The following is a 25,150-nucleotide window of genomic DNA, read 5'->3' on the forward strand; positions in this document are numbered from 1 at the left end:
CAAAGAAGACATGAAATGGCCAATAGTACATAAAAAGACATTCAACATATTATTTATTATGGGAAGGCAAATTATTATTAAAATCACAACAAAGTACCATTCCATATCCACTAGAATGGCTATAATAAATAAGACAGACAAATGTTGATGAAGATATGCAGAAATAGAAACACTCATACACTGTTGGTAGGAATATAATGTGGTGCAACCACTTTGGAAAATAGTTTGGAAGTTTCTGTTTTTTCTCAAAAACTTAAACATAAAGTACAACATGATTCAGCAATTCCACTTCTAGTTATATCAAAAGAAACAGAAACATACATCACACAGAAAAACCTGCATCTGGATGTTCATAGATGTACATAACAGCATTATTTATAATGACCCAAAACTCAAAATGGCATAAATGCTCACCAACTGGCGAATGGATAGACAAAACACGCTATCGCCATACACGGACTACCACCCAGCAATTAGAAGGAAGGCACTACTGACACATGCTGCGTCGTGGATAGACGTCAATCCTCAGGTGAGTGAAAGAACAAGACACGAGAACTGGCATCTTGTTTGTCCCACAAAGGCAAATTTCTAGGGGTAGAAAGCAGCCTGGGGTTCGAGGGCAAGGTGTGGATTGTTTAGCTGTAGCTGGGTTAAAGCGATCCTACGGGGGAGGCAGGTGGTCTAGAACTGATTGACTGTGACAGGGCCATCACTTGCTAAGTTTAGTAAAAATTCTGTTTTACATTTTAAGTGGGTAAATTTTATGATGTATAAAATATACTTCATTAAAGATATATTTTTTAAAAGCCAATGGTAAGAATTTAGTAAGTCAATCACCCCAGAAATGTTCATTTCTTTGCTTTCTTTTTCACCTTCTTGCATTTTACGGGGAGTGATGGAGAGAAAGCACCTTGCAGCCTCCTATTTTTCACCCCTTCTTACGTAAACCAATTTTTTCCCATTAAAAAAATTAAAAACAACTAAGGAAAAAATCTAAGGAATCAGTTTTTACTTTTAGCAAACCCCTGTTGGCTATGCATTCAAGACAGGGCTCCAATAAGCAGGCCTGAGTGACGGACTCGGTTTCCCCACGGCCTGCCTTCGCCTTGGCACGGCCCCGCTGGTGGAGGCCAGTGTCGCTGGCCTCCGAGCGCCGGGGGAGGACGCTGGCCTCAGCACGTTAGCCATCCTTATTTGCTGGCTCTAATAGATACATTTTGCCTCCAGCAAAAAGTCTGCGATTACTTAATAAGAATAATGAGCAGTAGCAGAGAATTAATGGCCTCTGTATGAGCGACGGAGTTCGGTGTTCAGTGTTCTTGAACAGGAAAATTATTCTATAGCCAAAATTAACTGGAGAGAACTTATTTAGCCAATTTTAAGATATTGGGTTTGGGCTCCTAAACGTCAGCCAATGCAGAAAGGAAGACTGCAGATGAGGCCCGAGCCACTCGCAGGGCGCTCCCCCAGCGACGAGGAGGGCCCGCTTGCCGTGCAGAGGTGGCAGCAGGGCTCTTCACGTCCCTTGCCAAAGGGAAACAAAGACAGCCGTCTGTCTAGGCGCATTTGAGCTTTGCCTTGGTTTACCTTTTGCCTTGCACACTGTTTCCGTTTTTTCCAGGAACGCTGAAACCGCCAGGACATGCACACCACCCTCGAGGGCCACGCTGCGCTCCTGTGCACGGAGCGCGTACCTCCCCGCTGCGACACGACCCGTGCCGCACCGCTTGCCCGGCCCGTGCCCGCACCGCTTGCGCCCGGCCCGTGCCCGCACCGCTTGCCCGGCCCGTGCCCGCACCGCTTGCCCGGCCCGTGCCCGCACCGCTTGCGCCCGACCCGTGCCCGCACCGCTTGCGCCCGGCCCGTGCCCGCACCGCTTGCGCCCGGCCCGTGCCCGCACCGCTTGCGCCCGACCCGTGCCCGCACCGCTTGCGCCCGGCCCGTGCCCGCACCGCTTGCGCCCGGCCCGTGCCCGCACCGCTTGCGCCCGGCCCGTGCCCGCACCGCTTGCGCCCGGCCCGTGCCCGCACCGCTTGCGCCCGGCCCGTGCCCGCACCGCTTGCGCCCGGCCCGTGCCCGCACCGCTTGCCCGGCCCGTGCCGCACCGCTTGCCCGGAGAATGCTGAGCCCCACCCGCCGGCCGGCTCCTGGGCGAGCAGACCCCCAGGGCTCGTGGGCCCTCCACTGCCGCACGGGTCCCTCGTCTGGCAGAGCTAAAACCAGCCAAGGCAGCTCACCTGGGCACAGTCTGCTCCCTGAACATTTTAAGAGAGAAGAAAATGAATTGTCTCGAGCTCCCTCTGACAACTTTCGTTCTCGAAAGAGCCCCCCACAGAACTGAGCAACGGGGCATGTTCGCCCTCTGCTCGGGACAGCTCCCCTGCGGCCCTGGAAATGCTTTTCTTCTAGGGAGGTGAGTGGACGAAGGGTCAGGGATTCTGGGACACAGCCCGCTTGCTGGCTGAGGCCTCGGAGTCCCACAGCACTGAGTGGAAGGTGCCACGGAGGTGACTGGCTTTGAAAGAAATTCATAGAGATAATCAATTTGATCACACCGGCAGACACTGAGGTATTTGTCAAAATGTCAGGGTTATGGAGAGTGGCAATATATTTGCTTTTCGATGCATTCCTTTTTGTAAAACCCTGTATCTAAAGTGACATTGGACACAATATTTTTTTTCCCTTATCAAGTTTTCTGTTAGGAAATATTATATGCTTGTTTTCCTTTGGGGGTGGATTTTATACAGAGGCTTCCTGCTACACAGAGAGAGTTATTTGATTGGGCGTTTGCTTCTTTTAGGAAGGTTCAAGAAATGCCCAGCAATCAGTGGAAAGCACGCCCATTCCTTCCCTGCTAATCTAGAATTCAGCTGAAGAGAAAATCAGAGATTGAACAGAGGATTGGCACACGACAGAGCCTTGGGCCCCTTGCTAAGGAAGGCCAAGCGACACCCCACACCTCCTGTTGGAGTCACCAAGGCAGCCTGTTACTTGTCTTTCTCTGCTACCCACAGAAGATTTCTGAAGTCCAGATTAGCCCACTGCCTCCTGGGCATACCACAGCGAGGTGTGACCCTGTGTTATCATGGGTGATTTATTTAATGCTAAAAGAACTGCATGGTTGATCACTCTAACTCAGAGACTGTATAACTTTAAATGGGAGAGGTAAAAATAATCAACTCCTACTGAAGTGGCAGTGTGGATATAGCTACTATTGTAGCCTGAAACGATCGTTTCTCATTTAATTAATAGGAAAGAAGAACAATCTGTTGCTCCTCAAGTGAATTATTAGGTCAAATAGAGAAAATGTTAAAAAAAAATACTGTGTAGGAGAATTCTTAAAACGGAGACTGGTCAGCTGTAAAAAATGCTATGTGGAAGACTCACATATACTAGGTCATTAATTACTTTGGTTTCTGTAGATTTCAAAAAAGACCACTTGTTTTCCTCTGAAGAACAGTGGTGTTAAATAGGTAATGCTCTCTGCTGGCTTCCTGCTCTTCCAGGAGTCTCGTTTTCTGGCTAATAAAGATGAGTCCTTCCCCAGCCCGACCCCTCCCCACTCTCTGGCGTGTGCTTGCCCTGATCTGCCTACTCTGCCCTGGAATGTTTGCCTTGCAGAAAAATTTAAGATTTTCCTAGCTAATAACATAAGAATATTTTAGAGATGCTATTTTGGCACTTTCAAAGCTCTGGACTCGGACCTGGGTTTATGTCCTAGTTCCTTATCAGCTGCATAATCTTGGCCAAGTATTTAAGATTCTGAGTCTCATTTTCTTCATATGTAGGTGATCATAACAGCTAAAATTATAACAGTAAACATTTAATAACTGTTGGGTACTGTTGCAAATACTGTATGTGCATCAGCCCATTTTATCTCCTCTATGACTCTGAGATAAGTATCATAACTGTGCTTCACAGGTGAGGAAACTGAGGCCCAGCAAGGTTGAATGTTCTCTCCAAGGTGAGGAGGACTTGAGCTAAATGGAAAAGACACACGGGACTGAACTTGGAGAAAGCTCTTAATCAATGTCCTCCCTCCTCTTTCTCCCTCATTCCCACATCCTTACAAAAACCATCATGGATACAAAGAATGGGGCACAATGCACTACTTTCAGAGTTCTGTCACTTTTGCTAAAGGCACAAAATATAAGATTGGTCGGCCAGGCAGAGTGTGGCTCACGCCTGTAATCCTAGCACTCTGGGAGGCCAAGACAGAAGGATCGCTTGAGCTCAGGAGTTCCAGACCAGCCTGAGCAAGAATGAGCTCCCCTCTCTACTAAAAATAGAAAGTTAGCCAGGCGAGATGGTGTGCACCTGTAGTTCTAGATACTCGGGAGGCTGAGGCAGGAGGATCCCTTAAGCCCAAGAATTTGAGGTTGCAGTGAGCTATGGTGACACCATTGCACTCTACTCACGGCAACAGAGTGAGATTCTGTCTCACAACCAAAAAAAAAAAAAAAAAAAAAGTCCATCATTTACAACCACGCAGTGACTGAATCCTCTGTCTCTCTGAGTCCAGCCTGGTGTGCCATCTGCATTGTAAAGTGTAGGGTATGTGTTAGGTAGAGCACATGTGCTCTGATGGAAGAGCATTGGGCTGTCGTTGGGAAGCTGGTGGCTAGCCCAGATCTGTAGCTAACTGTGACAAATAGAACCCTAGGGCTCCTTGGGTACGGCACAACCATGTAGCCTCAGTTTGTTCATCTATGTAACGGGATTTTTAGCAACTGCTTTCTTCTAATTCACTGTAAGGATGAAATGATATGATGACTATAAAAGTCATACATAATTAGAAGCACCTTTTAACTTGAAAGTGATTGATATTGCATTACTGAAGAAATACGAGTTCCCAGATGGCACAGCTGTATGCATCTCTGCTATGGGAAGGAAAACACAGCTATAAAGCTGTCTCACTCACCATCAGGGCCTTTGTTCTGAGCACTGGCCAGTTAGAGTGACCAAGGCAATTGCCATTTCTGGCCACACTTCAAGGCGCCGTTTCTACATCTCAGCTCAGTTGGGGGCTTCTACTGGGCCCACTGGCTAAATCAAGCTAGAGAGCTAGTGGCTCTTATTGTATTTAATCCAAAAGGAAAAAGATGAAAACAAATCTGGGTTTAGAGTACCTATAAAAGCACAAGCTCTGCCATCTTCATTCCTGTGCATGGAGAAACAAGAGCCTTGCTAGGATTTCTGCAAACGGATTCTTGCAGAGCAGTTCCACTAAACAGAGAACAGGAACACTCTGGAGATAAAATGTGTGTGTAATATACGTATTATACAGGGGGAGAAGGAGAAGCTGACCGTCTAAATGCATATTACATGCCGGAGCCGGACTTCCTTACCAGACTCAGCCCAGGCTGAAGAATGATACCAGGAGGTAACATTTCAGTCTCAAATTTTCATGGCAGAAAAGAAGAAGAAAATAATGATTAGTCTCCCAGAAGAGAACGTGCAGAGGTTGACCCTCCTGCAAAGGTTACAAAGGATATTCACTCTCTCTCCCTGCTCCTCCCCTCCCTGCCTTCATTCCACATTCACTGAGCAAAGTGCTGATACACGAAAAGCCCTCCAACTGCAGGTATTTCAAAGTGTAATCTCATTCAGACTAGACAAACCCAGCTCCATGGTGGTCATCTTTGTTTCTGACAGTGTAGAAATGGAATTGCACCAATCCTCTCAACCCCCATTGCCCAGGCCTCCCTCCCGGGCCTGAGTTCTGAGCTGCAGGGCAGCTGGCTGCAGAGTCACCTACAGACTGGGGCTGGATAGGAAGTCCTCAGCAGCATTCTCTGCTGTCTAGGAACTATTCACTGCAACTTGTCTTATCTCTGTTGTAGCTTTAAGGTTGTAGCTTTAAATGCACATTAGCAACTCCACTGCAAGTGTTGGGCAGGAGAGTTTTAAGGCAATACCTCGCACTTACCCATTGTTCTGGTTACTGTAAGTGCCATGAAAGAAATATCCACCACACGCCCGGAGCTCATGGGCAGAACTCTGAACAGTTTGCTTCCTTTGCCCTATACTCCACTGCCACTTTCACTGTCCTTTTCACTCTATTTCCCTGACCCTCTTGGCTGTCAACCTTCCATTCTCTCTAACATGCACTTTCTTTCTCTCCGTGCCGTGGGCTTCTCGCATCACTCCTGAGCCGCCCACCTGCTCCCTGACCTGCTCTCCTTCGCTCTTGCTGGCTGCTGCGAGGAGCCGTCCCTCCTGCTTGGCCTAGCACCCCCGACGTCCTGCCCCACTGGAGCCCCCCAGATCACACTCAGACCCACCCCACCCCATCTAATCGACTGGATAATGTAATCTGAATAGAGTAGTGCTCTCCCCACTAGCATAGGGTTATTGAAAGTCATAAAATTAGACCATTGGTACTTTTTAAAATTTGCACAAATTTATCTGGAAAGTAAATGCCACATTCGAAATTTGCTCCATCAAATTGTGCCTTTATAATACATATAACATAAGAGCCCATCCCTCAATTTGCCATCTAGATCTTGAGACAAAGCATGAAGAATAAATTTAAACAATCCAGTACTAAACAACAACCAAGACCACAGGGTAGGTGGTGTCACAGGGGAGTGTGTGATTGATTGTTTAGCGAGAGGCTGAATGAGGCTGTGAGTCCAGAAGGCCACCAGGCAAGTCTCCACGGCGTGGGTGGCGGCCAGGAGGTAGCCTTTCCTGCGGAGCTGCATTAGGAGTGGGTGGCACCCACTCACGGAGAGAGCGAAGCCCTGGCGGTGAGGCACATCAGCTCTGCAGGGGACACTGAAGGTACTATTCACAACTGCAGTTACACTGAATTTACTTATGTCTGTTTTTCCATAAAAAATAAAAGCAAAACAACAACAAACCCAAATAGAAAATCCTCTATGAGCCCAGAAACTTATATCCCCTTTTAAGCTTTTGTAACTAAGCACGAGAAATCATTGCTTTGTAAATGGCCTTTGGATTGACTTATATTTGGCATGGCTCTACTAAACAGCACTTTACAGATGAAAAGCAGCAGTTTCATCTTGGAAACAAGGAAATGGCTCAAGCGCCACGAAACTGTAGCCAGATTGCTGTTTCCTCTACTCCATACTGCCTCCTTCTCCATAGCCCCGTCCCCTTGACTCTGCCGACCCGACGCCTTTGAAGCCCTGATCTGCATTGATCTACTCTGTGCCATTATTAGCTCAAGTTATTTGATTACATGTCATAAATATTCTGATATTGAGATTTCCAAAAGAACCACATGCTCAATAGGAGCTAGGAGCAGCCTTCTGGAAGATCCCTTTGCCTCGTCTTCTAAGGCCACCATCGGCTTGGCTTCTCTGCTGAGGCTTTGTTAGGATGACCTTGGGCCTTCCGTTTACGGTGTCTAATATAATGGCAGCAGAGTTTAGGCTGGAAGTAGAGATTCTTTCAGGAGTTGGGCACTGTCGAGTTCTGCTCTCCCGATTTTAAGGCAGGATTTTACGTTGCCAATGGATTTGGGAGACACTGCCTGCCAGCCCACAGTTAAGAGCAGTTGGTTTTAACAATATAGGTGGTAGAAAATGTAATGCAAGTACGTCTGAGCACAGCCGTGATAAATGTGTCCCATGCAGGGTAGGGCCAGCTACATGGTATGAACTCACACACCGCTGTTGGGCAGCAGCATGAATCCAATGGGGTGTGTTGTCAGCAACAGAGGGCAGGGGGGACGGTGAAGGAGGAGTTTGTCTCTAAATCATAGCAGAAGTAAATAAATATCTTCAGAATCCAGATGATCATCCTTTCAGAAGGTGGCCCGTGGGCATGGATTTATTCACCCTGCACTGAAAGCCATCAGAACTAGAAGAAATGCTAGTTTGCAGCCATTTTTCACCAAGGTGGGGCAAGGGTGGCGTAACACTATTTTTCAGAGAATATCATTTTAATTTCTTTTATTCTTTCATAAAGTTGAAACATTAAAATTATATCTTAAAGTATTATAATTATTATAGATTTTCATAGAAATAAAGTCATAAATCAGTGGGAAAAAAGCCTTTGTCAGATCATATGCTCCAGTTTTTGGCATAGGAAATTTATGGTCACCATAGGCTAGTAGGCTCATGCTGGGACAAGGTCCGCCTCTGTGAAAACTAAGCACTCCTACCCACAGCTTTTCTGCTTTCTGGCAGGAAATGTGGGATAAAAGAGAAAGACCATGGAAAATTATTGTAATAGTGCTGCTTTGTTTGTATGTCTTACCTCACAATTGATAAGCTGTTTCCACGTATGTTAGTATGACACACATCACAGGAGGATGACAGTCACTATGCCCATTTCACAGGTAAGGACACTGTGGACAGAGAATGAGAGAACTGTGTACAGTTGCAGGGTGAGTAAATCATTGATCCGAACCTGGCCAGAGCACACGCCTCCCCAGCAGGTGCTCCATGCCACACACGACCCCGCATTATTGTAAGAGTCTGCAGGTCTCTCTGGCCCCAATGGCCACTGGAAAAACAATGGGGTGATACAAAAAGACAGAGGCACTGTGCAACTTTCCAAAGCAAAAACTCTACCTAATTTAAGAGCAGCAAATTAGAGACTTGATGTTCAATAGCAACAAATTTAAAGACTTCTGGGAACATTCTATTGCTGGTAGCAACTAATAGTCTTTTACAAGAACTCAGTGGTGCTGAGTGCATGGCAACAATCAAGTCTCTTTGAATAGTAGGGACAGTTACAAGAATGACTTTTAGAAATCAAGAGACCACAGCCCTCCTAGCCAAAGGGACATCACGCTTGTCTAGATGCAGATACAGTGTACTTTTTGTTTGAAGCATTTCTCACAGGAAAATTTAGATTTAATTGTGTGATCACTTAATTAAGCCTGTCTCTCTCAGTAGGCTGCAGCTTCACCAGAGGAGGAACTTTATTTTCTCCTTTGCTCACCATGTTATCCGTGTCTGGCACAGTGCCTGGCGCTCAGTGAGCATTAACTGAACGGTCGAATGAAAGGACTAATGAGAGGGACAAGACTCTAAAGGAAGGGATAGATGTGGTTTCCAGTTAAAATAAGGAATCTCATATTAAATCTAAGGAGAATTAGTTGGGGCAGTCTGATCAACACAACCCAGTCCTTGTGGCTCTGTGTGTTTCGGAATGGAGTCATATTGGTGCAGCTTTTATTTTCAGCTGCTGGCACCTTGTTGTGGGATAGCAAAAATGGGTCAGAGGGGAGGAAAGAATGGGAGAAATAGTAGCTGATGGAACAGAAAGTAAAATTTTTGGTTTACTAGGGTAGCCACAATTAAGGAGAAAGTCATTTCTCTGTGCGTGCAGTTGGAAATAGCCCTCATTACCATTGCTTCTACAAGAGAGAACCTGAACTCCAGTTCTAGCAAGACATTCAGAGGGCATTCCTTGGATGGGGGTTCCTCTGCTTTCTGACTGTATCTACTTGTATGGACATAGCTAGATTTGTCGGGAATCTGGAGTTAAGGGGATAGGCAAAGCTAAGTAGTAGGACTGGGGTTTAACCTCAGCCTTGGCCTCATTAGTAGTGAATTTAAAGAAACTGAGCCAAGTAGCTTTGATTCCAACTTCAGCTTCTTGATTTTTTTATCTTCCTTGATTTTTCTGTCTTAACTGCAGAGTTAGAAAGGTCATGTTGAGGTCCAGTTGACGTGTGCAGCATCTCAAAATGGTGAATGGCCTGTATTGAGGGTAATGATTGCCATGCACTCAGCACCACTGAGTTCTTGTAAAAGACTATTAGTTGCTACCAGCAGTTGAATGTTCCCAGAAGTCTTTAAATTTGTTGCTGTTGAACATCAAGTCTCTAATTTGCTGCTCTTAAATTAGGTAGAATTTTTGCTTCAGTAAGAAATAAACAATTTATATATGTTCACAATTACCAGTACATATATTTTTGCTTTTATAATAACTTTGAACAACAGGTTGGATGGGAAAGGTTAGTTTTCCTAAAGTAATTGGTTGTTCAAGCAGTGTCTTACTGACACTTGTCTCTAGTTTGCACATATTCTAGCTTTTGTGAATGTCAGTATTAAATAGGGAAAAAGAAGTGTCCCATTAGTTAAACATTAAAATGAGTCTTAACAAATAAGTGAGTCTTCTTCACCCTCAGTGGCGTATTTCATGACTGTAGCTCACTGTCCTGCTGCCTTTCTCTGTGTGATGCCCTCCTTCCTCCCCTGTCATGTGACTGACTCATCATCTCAGCTCCCCGTGTCAAGACCTCAAATGCTTGTAGCCTTATTACATAGCAGGTGCTCCAAAGACATTTGTTGAATAACTCCATTAACAATAGAGGTAAAACCTCAAAGCCATTCAGAATTATGCTTATACCTGGTGAAATTTACTGACATGAAAAAGTGGGCCTTGAATTAAGACACCAGAGGAAACTTTACATCCAGAACTGAACAGAGCTCATTTAAAGATATCATTGCTATATTATGCCTAGGAGGTGCCCCTTCCATATCTAGAATGCCAAATCTTGCTCATTCAAGTCTTCTTCAAAGGCAGGTTCTAAAGCTTCATTAATGTTTATAAAACATTTTGAGGTCTCTCTGAAAGTCATTAAGGAATGAAATGTCAGTAGTAGTTGCATTCCAGCTGGAAGGCAAGCTCATCAAATAACTCCAGGAAGAATTCTCTAGCTAATTGGATTTTGCCTGTTTTTAGACACCTGCCAGAACTTTTTCACAACCGTGGGTCCTTAATTACATTTTAATTTTTGGGATTTGGTTTTATCTTTCCTTTCAGAAGTCCCCAGAAAGATTCCTTGCATCAGCCCATTCATGCTCTATATACTTCTACGAAATACAGTAGGTGGGCAGTGAATGAGGATTTGGAGGACCATTTTGGATTTGAGGCCTCTAAGAAAAGTTTGTTTCTTCATGTCATGAATCTTAGTAAAACTGAGATGAGAACCCTATCTGCTGCTCACTAAGAGATTGGAGGAAATCTTCTGGTTGGTGTTATCATTTCTATTAATAGGCAATAAAAGTTCAGGGGCAACATTAAGGCACCTATAAGATGTCACAGTGCAAATTGAGCTCAGCCTGATAATCAACTCAAGAATAAAGAAATCTAATTTTGCATGTTCAAGGCTTGAGCTGATCTCTAGCCCTGAGGGTACTAGAGCAAATTTCCTAATATTACCTGTTGGTCACCCTTTGCCTCATTAAATGACTGTGGAACAATGAGCATTTGGAATCATATGACAGTTCTGTCCTAGGAAAGGCAAATTGCAGTTCAACTTCAAAGCAACACACCTGACCTCACACAAAAGTGTTCCAGTTTATTACTTTGCCTGACTGTGTGTTTCAATTTATTACACTGATGACTTACCTTGTACTACTCTGTGTTCAATTATGCATTTTCTGTTCTTATTATAGACCTTCAAACGACCACAAAAATATATTCATTTAATGCTTTTTCTGTTCTTTTAAAATTTTTATTACTCAGAAAGGAGGAAGAAAATAGTTTGAACATTAGCACTGGGTATAAACTCAGATTGATTCTAGGTACTTAAATTACTCAGATAATTAGAGCAAAGAAACTCTTTCACTGGAAATAGCTAAATAGGTAGAAAAATATATTTAGATTCATAACTATCTAGATAGTTTGCATATAATAAAACACCCAATATGTAGCACAATACAGGGAAAGGAGTATAATGTAAAACTTTTGGGGATCGAAAGATACGAAGTAAACCAGGGTGGGACTTTGGAACGAAATGGGAGCAATAATTTGAGAGGCTTATGTTCTAGTTGAGAATATTCCACTTACTAGGTTTCAATTTGGGGAAATCTCATTTGTGGGAAAAGGAGATCTACATAGTTGCTCCTCATTTTAAATTATATTACTTTAAAAAAAATTTTTAAACTCAACATGAATCTAAATAAATTGATGACTAAGAAGTCATATATGATGAACAATGTATGAGTCAATGTTCTCTCTCCCTTCAGAGAGAAAAACACAGTAAGAATGCTCTGGGCTGTGTCTTATATTAAAGTAGGTCCTGTCAGTGAGTTATGACTTAAGGAACAAAGATATGGCACTTGTTTCAAAACTATAACTCTCTTTTCTGAGGCTTAAAATTTATTTATTGAGGGAAACAATAAGCTGAGGCTTAAATGCTAATGCCCCTGAGAGTAGTAATCCAATTACTCACACATATGCTATGGGGTAAATGTATAGAGACTGCAAATGAAGCTAGGGCTCTGCATGATCTGAGGTGTAGAGCCATTGATGTAATGCACAGGGAGACTAAGAATAAAAGGCAGCCAGCTCTTCCTTCCTGGGACCCTGCCATTGCTCTGGCCGCTGATTTCTGCCATCACTAAGGCTGAACAGTGTTTGCCCCTAAAGAACATTTGACATCTCTTCTTGGGTTTTTCACTGGTAGTTCTGGTCCATCTACTCTTCAGGGTATAACCATTTATTTTTTAGAATGTTACTAAATTATCGCCCAAAACTTGGTAATAAAATTATTTTTAGCCATTTTAATCAAAAAAGCATACACTTAGCAGTTTAAGTTGGAAACAAATGGTATTATCACAATGAGAACATCACAACAGTGTGACTCATTACTTGTATCATTAATTCAAAATAAAAAATTGAATATGGAAAATATTGGACAAGCAACCATTTGTTTAGGCTGTATAATGGCAGGCAATCTGTTTTTTCCCCTGACAAATTCTTTCTACCATTTTAATTCAATTTGGAAGTAGTAAGCCTCATAGATGGTATAGTATCTTAGCATATCCTGAAATTCATTTATTATTATTTATTTCCTTGATGGTTTCTTCCTTCATTGTTTATTCATTCACCTTAAAAACATTTACGAATTCCTAAAACATTGCTAGATCCCAAGAAGAGTGCTTAGAGTACAGAGATTGGAGGGACGCTTCCTGGCCAGGCCTTCTGCACGAGGGCTCGTGGGAAGCCTTTCTCCTCACCCCTCCTGGGGCAAAGGCCAGTCTCCCAAGGGCTCAGTTTCCCAGGTCACGGGAACAAAGACACAGCTCCCCTGTTGCCCGGAGCCTTCCCGTATAGCTATTTTGCATCTCACCTGGCACCAAACTCAATTTCTTGCTCACCCTGACTCTCTAGGTAACTATTTTTGATTTAAATCATTTTTATTCTGATCCTCTTTTTTCCACATCACAAAGCTGTGCTTCAGTATCACCCAGCTGTGCCTCTTCCTTGCTACCTTCTCAAGGCGAGACCCTTTCAGTGGCGTGCAAATAAGGAAATCTTGAAAGGCAAAGGCGCGATCTGGAGCTGCCTTTGCTGAGCAGCTCTCCTCATTATAAAGGCATATGCTAACCTATTTTGAAATATAAAACAGTCCTTTCAGGCTGAAGTTGAAAAACATAGTATTTTAAGATTTGTCTTGAACGCTTCCTTTCAAGGGCTGCTTAATGAATTCCTAGTTTAAAGGGAGTCAGAGAAGAACAGTATCCTCTTTGATTTTTCTTTGTTCCCTTAAGAAATTAATGCACATTATGATTCATGGAGGCCACTGCCAGGCTTGCTGTGTCTAAGACCCCTCTGCGAGGCGCATGGTGCAGCGGACGCGTCCCTAACTGCCTGCAGGGTGGACAGTGCAGGGCACTCGCCCACAAGGGACAGATGGCACAGACGCGTCAGGGTAATTCGAGAAGAGTTTATTTACAAAAAGACTAATGATAAAGGTGCAGGTGGGTGTTAGGAAACCCCGAAGATGGTAGGGAACCCTGGACCGGCAGTGTCACTGAGGCTAGCTCCACGACTAAGGGGACAAGGAGGTGACAGGTTACTCTTTTCCCTGGGAGGGAAAAGAGCCATGTATGCAGACAGCCTAGAAAAGTGGAGTGACCTTCCCGGAGGGACACAGCTGGTCTGCGGCGGCCTTTAGAAAAGGAGTCCGAAGAACAAATACTCCTTCCCTCCACCTTCAGCTGTGGTTCCCCTTGGACTGAGCTCACCTTAAAGCTGTTAATGGAAAAGAAGCCAAACTCTGCGAAATAATTTTAAAGAGATTTATTCTGAGCCAAATTAGAAGACCATGATTCAGAGCCACGCCCAAGAAGCCTTGAGCAATGGACTCCGTGTGGCTGGGTCACGGTTTGGTTTCATACATATCAGGGGACAGGGATTACAGGCAAAGTCAATATATCGGTTTGGCCCCAAAAGGTGGGACATCTTGAAGGGGGTGCTTACAAGAGATAGGTGGGTTTAAGGACTCTTCGACTTGTAATTGGTTAAAGACATGAAGCTTTTGTCTAAAGGCTTGGAATGTTAAGTAAGCCTGTGAATCAGAGACAAGTCACCAGACATAGATTTGTTGTGTAATTTGAAGACCTGCAGGTTTGTCTTGCATATTCTTAGGCCTGCTATAATGAGTTGCAGAGGAAGTCTCCAAGAAGGGAGGGGGCATGAGGCAGGTCTGACCTCCCTCCTGTGGCAGGCAATTTGGTTTTGGGATATCCCCGTGGCCAACAGGGGGTCCATTCAGTCAGCCTGTTGGGGCGGGGGACCCTTAAGGTTTTATTTTAGTTCACAAAGCCACAGGAAACAGGAGCCCACCAGAGGTTTCCTTAGAGGTCAGTTTCTCGGGGCAGAGAGCAAGGTGAAGGCAGGCGGAGAGTGTTTCCAGAGGGGCGAAAGGGAAGCCTCTGGTGTGAGCAGGGAGGCTGCGTCTTACTGGTGCCTCCCAGGGGACCATGATAGTAGCGTCCACCAGCTCTTGCTTCAGGATAAACCTACATCCAGGTCTGCCCAGAACAATGTCTGTTATTTTCCTCCTGCATAATTACAAATAGCATAATTTTTCACTCTCAAAAGTGCTCTGGCTTAGACAATAAATTAAACAATCTTCCTATCCTGTTTTAACTCTTCATCCTATAGAGTCTGTTCTCCAAGCTACCAGAGGGACCCTTCAAAACGGAGCAGGACCTCGTAAATCACGCTTACCTCTGCGGGGCCTCCCATGTCACCTGCACTGCAGCCTGCGGGTCCCACGTGCTTGGCCTCATTTCTGTCTCTCTGGTCTCGTCTCCTGCCACTCTCCCTGGCTTCTCTGCCCCACCCACACCTTTCTCCTTGGTCTCCTTCAACAGGCCAATGGCACAGCCACCTTGGCCCTTTGTACTTGCTCTTGTCTCTGTTGGGAGAGCTATTCTCCCACATCGCCTTCTAGCTTGCTCTCTCTTATTTTCTCTATATCTTTAATGAACAAGAAAAGTCACCTATCAAAGACATCTTCTTGACCACCGATTTTAACATGTCTCCTCCAGCAGTCAACTTCTTCCCCCTTTCCTGGTTTATTTTTCTTCTTGATGCTTTACATCATTTCTAAGTTTATTTGTTCATTTTCTATCTCCCTCCACTAGAGGAGATTTTCCTCGTGAACAGATATATTTCTGCTTTGGCAAGTAACCATAATCCCAGAGTTCAGCGGAGGGCCTGGCACATATATAAGCTTGTTAATGTAAGCTTGATAAATATTTTGTGGACAAATAAAAAGCGAAGGGTATAGAAGATGGAGTTGGACTTCAATCCGTGAATAACAGGATCATTTAGATTTAAGTATCATTAGACTGAACAACTGAAGAATATATGTAATATGTTCTGAGTTATAATATAAAATAAGGGTAATTATTAATACTACTCTTGTCACAACTGTCAGCACATGCAGTGAGGGGACAGACTAAGCTATAGCTCAAGGTCCTTACATTCATTTGTGTCTTTGCTTATAATCATTATCTTTTGCACTTATTTTTCTTAAATGTATTGAGAATGTTTCTGATAAGGAATCATTTTACTGCATCACTAATCACTGCATTCACTAACCTACTCCTGAGTCATCTTGAGAAGACAGGATTTTGTATTTGGTTAATTCAGGCCCCAAAAGGATAAGTGATTTATATCAGATCACACACCCAACCAATGATGAATACAGTAGTAAAATATAAAGAAAAAGAACCATGCTTCAAAAGAGAAAACAGCACAAGGTTGAAATGAAAGAAAGATTAGCTTTAAGAAAATTCCCATGGGAGTTTATCCCACTGGCAATGACGGGCAGATCTGTATTTCTCATCAACCTTGTCATCTAGGAAAGGATTCATTTATTTTCGTCCAGCCAACCAAAAGGTGGGAGACCACATGATACTGAACCTGCCCTAACACTGAGAATAGAGCAGTATTAAATACACTTTATATATATATCATCACATTTTCTTTGACAACCTAAGCCATTTCATATATTCAGAGAAAAATTTGAAACCAAAGCTATGATTTAGCTTATTATAAGAATCTCTTTTCTTATAATTATTATCGCCTAGAGCTTTTTAGTTGTCCCATACCCTAGTCCTCAGTCTTAGAGAAGTCAAAATGTAAAAGGACTGAGGAAAAAAGAGAACATCTGAGCAGTGACAACTCTAGGGCCCATCTAAGCCTCACAAGTATGATTTTTGCCACTTTTCTGGATGAAGAGGCGGAAACCCAGCGCATTTACTTAACTTGCCCACAGTTACCCAGTGATTCTAATGTTGGATGGACCAGGAGAGGTTGAGCCTGGTCTGGCTATCTCCTAAAGCCACGACCTTTTACTCAGACCATGCAGACTTTTCATTCTGAGACGTAATGGAACTAAAAGGACATTTTATTGCTGGGGTTTAAGCCAAGTTCATGCTCAGCCTCTCCCAGCTCAGGGGTCTAAAGCAATTTCAAAGAATCAAAGTTAACTCAATAGAATTTGGAACCAATTTGTTTCCATTTTCCCGAGGAAGAAAGTGTCAGCTGCTACCATTCCTCCCAGCAGACCTGATCACTTTCAAAGGGCTACACCTCACCCTGTCCTCACCAAATTCTTGAACTCTTAAATTTTCATTCTAAGCCCCAAATGAGGACTCATGGTTTCATTGTAAAAGCACATAGGTAGGAATATTCTCTTTACATAAAAAACTTAAATTAGGTTTACTTTTCTAAAGTGAGATTATGGGGGAAGACATATATTTCACTATATTAAGTAAGATCAATTCAATAATTATTCACACTACAAAAGATTCTTGAGCATAAAGTATTTATCCAGAAATCAACTTTAACTTGTGAGCTTCACATTCCCTATCTCAGCACCAAAAACATAATTTACCTTTAACAAAAAAAGCCAATATTTGTACGTGTTTCAGGAACATACTAAGTTTAATAAGCACTTGTTAGTACCAACTGTTATGTGTTCCCTGGAGTGCAGCAAGAAGATTAGGATATAATATGTGACCTTTAGGGAATTTCAATGTCATATAGGAGCCAAGAAATACATGCACATTCAATACATTTTTATTTTGGAAAAAATCTGCACGCGTGCCCAGATAGCTCAGGGCACAGTAGCTCCTTCGAAGTAGAGAAGGAGACCCGTGGGCTACAGATATCAGTGAACCTCTGACAGAATTTAGCTAGACAGTGAAAGAGAGGTCAAGCTTGGCTTTCCTGGGACCCCAGAAGTGTCTTGGAGACGTCCCTCCTCTCCATTCTTACTGCCGTGGCTTCACCATGGCTCCTCTTGTCTGTCCCCAACTCCCTGCCACTCGAAACTTTGTTCGAAAAGCAAACTGGCAGCCCCACGCAGATGTCCTCAATGAGAAGCTGCATTTTAACCATAGTTCCAGGCAACACAAGCAGACATTGCAGTGGGGAGCACTGATCTGGACTAGCCCTTTCCAAGGGCTACCCGTGTCCATCTCCACAGAGTCAGCAGAATGACCTTTCTACCTTCTGTGGTGTGTGTGTGGCCCGGTCACTCCCCAGTTTAAAACCCTGCCACAGCTCTCGTGCCGACAACACGGGCCAAGCTCACAGCGTGGTGTGTACGCTCTACGATCACCGCTGGCTCTAAGCTCACCCATCTCTCCCCGTCACCCTCTGCTGGCCTGCCAGTCCAACCCCGAGCCCTTGGCAAGTCTCCAGGCATTTTCTTTTTGTTTGTTTGGTTTTTTGTGTGTGTGGTTTTTTTTTGTTATTTTTTTATTCTTGTTTTTTTTTATTTCGGCATATTATGGGGGTACAGATTTTAAGGTTTCAATAAATGCCCATTTCTCCCCCTCCCCCCACAAGTCTGAGTCTCCAGCATGACCATCCCCCAGATGGTGCACATCTCACTCATTATATATGTATATACCCGCCCCCCTCCCCCCTCCCACCTGCCCAATACCCAATTACTGTAGTACCTATGTGACCACTTAGGTGCTACTCAGTTAATACCAATTTGCTGGTGAGTATATGTGGTGCTTGTTTTTCCATTCTTGGGAAACTTCACTTAATAGTATGGGTTCCAGTTCTAACCAGGAAAATATAAGATGTGCTATGTCACCATTGTTTCTTAGAGCTGAATAGTACTCCATGGTATACATATACCACATTTTATTAATCCATTCTTGGATTGATGGGCACTTGGGCTCTTTCCACAGCCTTGCAATTATGAATTGTGCTGCTATAAATATTCGAGTGCAGGTGTCCTTTTTGTAGAGTGTCATTGGATCTTTTGGGTAGATGCCCAGCAATGGGATTGCTGGATCAAATGGTAGATTCACTTGTATCGCTTTAAGGTACCTCCATATTGCTTTCCACAGAGGTTGAACTAGTTTGCAGTCCCACCAGTAGTGTAGGAGTACAGAATTTTTTTATTTCCATCTTGATTTCTTCATTTATGAAGTAATCATTTAGTAGGAGGTTGATTAATTTCCACGTTTTTGTGTAGAAATGTGAGTTTCTGTTAGGGTTGATTTCTACTTTTATTCCACTGTGATCCGAGAAGGTACATAGTATGATTTCTATTTTTTAAAATTTTTTGAGATTTACTTTGTGTCCTAGGATATGATCAATCTTAGAGAATGTCCTGTGAGCTGATGAGAAGAACGTATATTCAGTGGATTTTGGGTAGAATGTCCTGTAGATGTCAGTCAGACCCAGTTGTTTCAAGATTTTGTTTAAGTCCATTATTTCTTTATTAATTTTCTGTTTGGAGGATCTGTCTTGTGCCGTCAGTGGGGTGTTGAAATCTCCGGTGATTATGGAGTTGCTATTAATCCATTTGCTTAGCTCCAGTTTGCCTTATGAATCTTGGTGCACCTAAGTTGGGTGCATATATATTTAAAATTGTTATCTCTTCTTGTTGAACTGTGCCATTCACCATTATATAATGACCCTCTTTTTCTTTCACTACTTTTGTTGGTTTAAAAACTAAATCGTCTGAAATTAGAACTGCCACACCAGCCTTCTTTTGGCTTCTATTTGCTTGGAATATTGATCTCCACCCTTTTATTTTTAGTTTATATGCATCCTTGCAGGTTAAATGTGTTTCCAAAAGACAGCATATACTTGGCCTGTATTTTCTTATCCATTCAGCCAGCCTCTCTTGAGTGGAGAGTTTAAGTCACTCACATTTATTGAGAGAACTGATAGGTAAGGTAGATTACTGTTCATTCTGTTGGGTTGGATGTTGTTGCTTTGATTTCTGTCTTGAGCCATTGTATTATATGGCCTTTAATCTTTGGGTTTTGGTTGTTTTTATATTTGTGAGTTTTTATTATTATGTTCCGTGCATAACACTGTTTTGAGTACTTCTTGTAGGGTCGGTCTTGTCTTGGTGAATTCTCTGAGCCTTTGCTTGTCTGAGAATGTCTTTATTTCTCCTTCATATATGAAGCTTAGTTTTGCAGGGAATAAGATTCTAGGCTGGGCATTGTTTTGTTTCAGAAGAGTGAGAATGGGGCCCCAGTCTCTCCTTGCTTGTAAAGTCTCATTAGAGAAGTCTGGTGTTATTCGAATTGGCTTTCCCTTGTATGTCACTTGCTTCTTTTGTCTTACAGCTCTTAGAGGGCCTCTTTAGTTGATATTTTGGTCAGTCTGATGACTGCATGTCGTGACGTCTTCCTGTTTGCATTGAATCTCCCAGGGGTCCTCTGAGCTTCTTGAACTTGTATATGGAGATTTTGAGCAAGGCCTGGGAAATTTTCCTCTATTATATCTTCAAATAGCTTGTCCCACCCTTGGGTGTTGTCCTCTTCCCCTTCTGGTAAGCCTATGACCCTCACATTAGGTTTCTTCACATAATCCCACATCTCTTGTGGGCTTTGCTCTTTTCTCTTGTTTCTCTGCTCTATCTCTGTGATGGTTTTATTTAGTTAGAGGGTATCATCTTCAATCTCTGAGATTCTTTCTTCTGTTTGATCTACCCTGTTCTTGAGACTTTCCACTGTATTTTGTAGTTCCCTGAATTGATTCTTCATTTCCAGGAGTTTGGTTAAACTTTTCTTCATTGTGTGTATTTGTTTAGTGAACTTTTGTTCTAGGTCCTGGAGGCTTTTTGTGGTTTCTTTGTGTTGGTTATTGAGTTGTTGTTGTAGGTCGGTGAGTGTTCTTATGATCCACATACGAAATTCCTCTTCTGTCATTTTGGTTGCCTGATTTGGGTTCATGTCCGTTTCTAGGGGGCTGGTGCTCCTCTTTGGGGGTGTGTTTTCCGTTTGGTTCTTCATAGTTCCTGAGTTCCTTTGCTGATTTCTTCCCATGTTGATCAGTTGTTGTTTCTTTCCTTTGGGTTTTTGTTCGGGTATTCACACGCCTTGTTTGGTTTCTGAGCCGTTAGGTGGTGTCTGTGGGTGAGATTGGACCACTCCCTGTATAATGAGTCAGTGGGTGCCGTGAAAAGGCTGTGCAGGATGTCATCCCTGTCAGTAGGTGGCGCTTGCTTGGAGGAACAGGCTATGCTGTTGTTTTTGTGTCCTGTTATCAGCTCTTGTTCTCAGGCACCACCAATGCCATTATCAGGGGTCAAAGTTCTGTTCTGTGCTTCCAGGCAAAGCTGTCAGGGAGGGGCTGGAATGGTCCCGCTCAGCCAGAAAGTCTGCGTGTGGGGGTGGGGCTGTCTGAGACCCGCAGTCTGGAGCGGGCCTTGCTTCTTTCCACCCTCCCCAACTCCGCAGCTACTCCTGGGTCTCTGCCAGCAGGCCAGACCACACACCACCAGGCCTCCCTGGATTGTGATGCCTGCAGGGAGGTTCCCTGCGCAGGAACGCTACCTGGGCTGGGCACACGGCCTCCCTTTGGTGGGAGGGTTGCCCTCTAGGACGCTGATCTGCCCCTGGAGGCACACACAGCTCAGCAGGCTGTTCACAAATATCCCTTCTGTGCCCCTGGCACTGCTAGACCTCAGTGCACGGCATCTGGTCTGCAGGTCCGACCTTTGGGTCCCAGAGTTCAAACTGTATCCCCACCAGGGAGAGGAGTTCCAGTCCCTATTCACCCACAGGGAGCCCAAGCTGGGTCTGTGTCTCTCAGCCTCTGAGTCGGCACCGTTCTCCTGGGAACACCGTGCCAGCAACACCTGGGAGGGCTAGCGGGTAGGGAGCTCACAGTCTGAGTTCCCCTGAGTCAGCTGTAGTGTCCCAAAAGGGAAGGTCCCGTTCCCTAGAGGTGCCTCTGGCTGGTGGCTATATTGTCTCTCTGGGCAGCCGCGGGTAGGGTCGGCGGAGGGGAGCAGGAGGCAATATGGCGCCTGCCGCGCGGCTCGGGTCTGTGCACACAGAGGTGCCCCGAGGGATTTGGGAGTCTGGTGCCATGTCCGCTACAGGCTCACTGCTAGCTGGCTGCGGCCGTCTCTGGGCTGGTGTCCACAGGTCTCTCCACCCACTGGGGAGCCCACCAGCAGTTCCAAATGCAGGGGAGGGGAAAGGTGACTGATCCACCTACCCTTCCCGCTGGTCTCCGGCTGCTCCGGCGGTCTCAGCTTCCAGTTCTCCTCCACAGCCTCCTCCCGTGGAGTCTTCCGGGATCTCAGGTACCCCTCCTTCCGGCCCTCGTCTGCTGTATGCTCACCTTCTTGCTTCTTTTTTCTAATTTCTGCTAGAATCTGTCTTTTCTGCAGAGACACTCTTTCTGGCGGTGTTTCTCGTCCGCCATCTTGATCCTCCTCCCTCTCCAGGCATTTTCACATGTTCACACAGTCTTGCTTTCAAAGTCAAGCCACTCCACCTAATCTGGAAAACCTTTCTTTTCTTCTTAGCATTCCAGATTTCTGTTGCTCTTCTGATGTTCTTGCCCAACACCATGCTCTCAGTAAAAATTTACCACATTTCCTTACTCAAAACTGGTTATTTCCTCTTATGTGATCTCAAGACCTTTGTTAAATACATCAATTGTCTCACTTACCCCAAAGCTGTGTCCCCAATGGGTGAGAGATTTAAACATAACTGATGCTTTTAGCTTAGGCAGCTGAATAGAGGGCAGGTGTCATCACACATTAGTTTATTAGTTGAATTGTATTAATAGTATGACAGCAGGGGCTGCAAGAGCAAAGTGAGAGTAAAGCAATTATTCTAGTACTCTGTCCCTCTCCAGCAGTACCAGATGCGCTGGGAAGAATATAGGACTTTGGAGTTTTAAGATTTCCTATTTCTGTCATTTCCTACTTGCATGATCTTGGCCAATTAACTCCTATAACAAGTGTCATCATCTTTAAAATATCAATAATAATTAGAGCCATTTTCCAAGATAATTTTGAGAATTAAAAAATTAGTGTGCAAGCTTTAAAAAACTAGAAAGCACTGTATACATAACACTCATTAGTTTTCATCTATTTATTCTCTTAATACACTTTGAGCATTTATTATTTCCTGAAAACTGTGCTAGATATCTAGATTATTCAGACATGGAACCAGTCTAAACAGCAAAATAGACCAGGGGAGGCAGACACAAAGGGAAAACGCAGAGACAGTGTGTCTGTTGCTACTTTGGCAACGCACAGACTAATCCAGCACAAGGCATTTTGGATAAGGCTTCACAGAGGAGGTGACATTTCAGTCACAACCCTCTCTCCAATACCCTGACTGAGGATAAAATTATGAAAGTCCTCTACTAGAAAGATTTACAATTATTGGCTCCTACTTTGTCTAGACAGACACAGCTGCCAAATTTGTAAAATTCTGGAATCTCAAAATTTTATAGATACTTTAAAAATGGACTTTTCTCCTCCTTCACTTGGACAATTCTGTGGCACCTACCAGACTCCTAACTATCCCACCTTCTCTCCGCCCCCCATGGCTGCCCGGGGCAGTGCACACAATTTCCTAACTATGCTATACTGGGCCTCGATTCCAAGTTTGCGCCAACGATAATGCCCAGGGGCTCCTCATTGACAACGCAGTGTTGCTCTCTTGCTAAGTCCCTTCAAACCCTTACCTCCTCCATAGGTACCCCTTGCTTATCCCAGTGCCCAGGGGATCCCCACAGTTTCTGACTGGACCACCTGGCTGCCACTCACTCGTCTCCAGAATGTTGCCCTGGCGCCGTGTTATATTTGCCCACTGCTGTAGCTGGATGGAGTGTTGTGTGACTCCACCCTGGAGCCTCCCACTTCTGACCCTGGGACTCTGAACAAGACTTCTCCACCCACCTCTCTGCAGCTCTCTGTGCCCCAGTTTCCTCATCAGTACAGATAGAAGTGTCCAACTAGAAAGATGAGAAGAGATGACTGTCAAGCTGGCTTACAGTCGAAACAATCTATTATGCTTTCCATAAAAAAGTTCTCACCTCATCTTTATAAGGCTTCTTCTCATACAAAACTGAGCTCATTTTGAAGTAAAATTCATGTGCACCTCAAGCCTTCCTCTGTCCTAATACTCTGAGAAAATAATGCAGTCTATTTTGCAGACCCTGTCACTGCTCTACCACATAACATCCTATTATTCTTCTGAAATGGAAGATTAAGTTTCCCAGCGTGTCTGACTGAAGGCCCAATATCACCAAATACATAACCATTTGCTTGCAATTCCCCTGGGGAAGGTTATTAACAACAACTTAGTCCCTGATAAATGACTATGTTTCTAAGGTAGTGGTTTATATCAAGGTTCCTAAATACACATCATTTAAATTTACCCAGACAGCCATATGTCAAATAAACAATTGATTATTAAAACACGCACTCATTCTTGGGCAAGAGACTGCTGTGTAATTCTGGATGTGCTGGCTTGTTGCTTTGTCTTACACATGCAAGTGTATTTAATAATTGATACCGCCTCCCTACTGCCTTACAAAAGAACATTTACAGTTTTGCTGAGAAAGAAGAGTAGGCCATTGGTGGTCGCCTGTAATCCAGAAGCAGACCTGGTGACAAAGGGCTAAAGGTTGCAAATGGAAGTCCTCATGGAATGTAGGGGTTAAAAAGAACCTAAAGGCCTCTAGGGCACATCCCCATTCGATGACACACAGCTGCTTGTGCACGAGTGTCCCAAGTCTGGGGACAGGAACCATTGCACGAGGGAGCCTCTCTCCAAAGCTCACAGCTCTCAAATCTTTAAGAAGTGTGTCCCCAGGATCCCCACCCTTGTTTCTGGTCAGTCCCTCATGCAGAATAAGCAAACACTGCCAAATAAAAAGGAAAAAAGGCAAGGAATGAAGAGAAGAGATTGTCTATTTGTGCAGCATCTACTGTGTTTTTTTCACATTATATACAACACCTTAATTTGTGAGTCACTACAACAATGTGGTTAAGAGTATGCCATTTGAAAGCAAATAGTCTCTGGGCTAAGTGACAGCTCTCTAGTATGGTAACTGATGACTCAGTTTTGTAAGCCTCAGCTTTTGTGCCTGTAAAATGGATTATATTTATCTCAATGGATTGTTGTACAGATTACCTAACATAATATACATTGAGTATACATTGCTCAATGCAAAGGAAATGCTCAAGACCTGGTGATTTTAGTAATACCAGCAGCAACACTGAACTTCACAATAAACATGAAATCAGCACAGTGTTTCTGTTTTGTGAAGGTGGCTATAATGTCTACTCACAGTTCTCTCTTCTCTGGGCTTAACCTACCCAGTCATCCTCAACTCAGTCCTGCACGTGGAAGGTCTCCTTTCCTTCACTATCCCACTATCCCCTCCATCACATGTGGCCCTTGCAAAGGGGAGTGTATGCACTGTACAAAGTGCCACCAGGGGGGACTCTAAGCACAGACCGACATGAGACCGTGCCCTCCCTGTGCCAGAGGCCACGGATACAGCCCCACCTGTGCTGTATACCATCTGAAGTTCAGTAAGGCCCCCTGACACTGGTTGATGTATATAGTAGATAAAGCAATAAAAATTTTGAACGCTGTGTGAATGAAGAATG

This window comes from Microcebus murinus, chromosome 4 (assembly GCF_040939455.1).
Source record: "Microcebus murinus isolate Inina chromosome 4, M.murinus_Inina_mat1.0, whole genome shotgun sequence".
In the NCBI taxonomy this organism is placed as follows: Eukaryota; Metazoa; Chordata; class Mammalia; order Primates; family Cheirogaleidae; genus Microcebus; species Microcebus murinus.